The sequence below is a fragment of the Pyrgilauda ruficollis genome, unplaced genomic scaffold, assembly GCF_017590135.1.
Source record: "Pyrgilauda ruficollis isolate IOZ18807 unplaced genomic scaffold, ASM1759013v1 scaffold4109, whole genome shotgun sequence".
Taxonomy (NCBI): domain Eukaryota; kingdom Metazoa; phylum Chordata; class Aves; order Passeriformes; family Passeridae; genus Pyrgilauda; species Pyrgilauda ruficollis.
The window spans coordinates 1-1,345 of NW_024525612.1; the positions used below are offsets into that span (position 1 = coordinate 1).

At 44.2% G+C, this 1,345-nt stretch overlaps 1 long non-coding RNA gene across 1 annotated transcript; it reads left to right on the forward strand.

Moving 5' to 3' along the window:
• Positions 1-346: 346 nt before the first annotated feature.
• LOC121359107 lies at positions 347-1,263 on the forward strand. Its single transcript, XR_005955991.1, has 3 exons — positions 347-496; positions 799-950; positions 1,125-1,263. It is a non-coding gene; the product is annotated as an uncharacterized LOC121359107 (long non-coding RNA).
• The last annotated feature ends 82 nt before the right edge of the window (positions 1,264-1,345 follow it).

Consider the following 1,345-nt stretch of genomic DNA (forward strand, 5'->3'; position numbering starts at 1 on the left):
TTTTTTTTTTTTAACAAAATTGGCTCATTGTGCAGTTCACAGGCCAAGTTGCTGAAAGTACCACTACTTGTAAACACCACCTAAGTGCTGTTATCAGTGTTCCTCTGGTTTAAAATTAACCAAAACATTAACCTGCCAGAAATTATGCTTTTTGTTCTGGATCCTGCACTTACTCGTTAGATTATCTTGCTGTAACTGGAGAACATAATTTTGATTTTTATAATGGACTATTATTTCCAGGCTCCTGTTTGGAGTAAGGTTGCCTCCAGTGCTCTGTGCAAAGTTTAAACTTATCAAAAGCCCTGAAAAAGTTCCAAAATTAACCAAACCCCTTGTGTCTTGGTTAGGGGTCCAGATGGTGTGAAGCTGGAGAATGCCAACAGCAGCATTGCCACTGTCACAGGCCTCCAGGTTGGGACATATGAGTTCACTCTGACAGTGAAAGATGAGAGGAACCTGCAGAGCCAAAGCTCCGTCAACGTCATCGTCAAGGAAGGTACGTCCAGCCACGAGCAGAGCTGCTCACTCCCAGGTTATCTCTCAGCAATTCAGCAAAACCTGTGTTCAGAGACACAATAAAAGTAAGGAATGGAGGGAGACAATGTGGAGAGTGCTGAAGTGGCCTTGAGATTTGCCCTTTTCTGGAGGAATAGTGTTTTCAGCCTAATCCTGCAGTATTTCCCTTCTCTTCCCTAGGGTTAGACAGGGATTTCTGCAGTACACTGGAGACCTAATGCAGTAATTTTTGGTTGGGCATTACAAGATCTTTCTCCAAGTGCTTTCTCTCTATTTATTTAGAGATAAACAAGCCACCCGTTGCAAAGATTGCTGGTAATGTTGTCATCACCTTGCCCACAAACACAGCAGAGCTGGATGGATCGAAGTCCTCTGATGATAAAGGGATTGTCAGCTACTTGTGGACCCGGGATGAGGGGAGCCCTGCAGCTGGGGTGAGCTTTCTTTTGTAAAGGATCACAAAAATCAGTGCAAGGTAGTGTTGGCAGCTCCTGAGGAAATACAGAGCTCCTTGTTGGGCTGTTACTCTGTCATATCCTGAAATATGACAATACATGATGCTACTTTGATCCTTTGTTTCCTCATGCTTACTTTGTTCTGCCTTCCAGGAAGTCTTAAATAATTCAGACCATCATCCTGTCCTTCTGCTGTCCAATCTGGTAGAAGGGACCTACACATTTCACCTCAGAGTAACAGATGCCAAAGGAGAGAGTGATGTGGAAAGGACCACGGTGGAGGTCAAACCTGGTGAGTCTGGGTTTTGTGCTGTACCACATTTGCCTGCAGCCCTCTGGATACAGTGTACTGGGATTAAAATGTGTCATCTAGT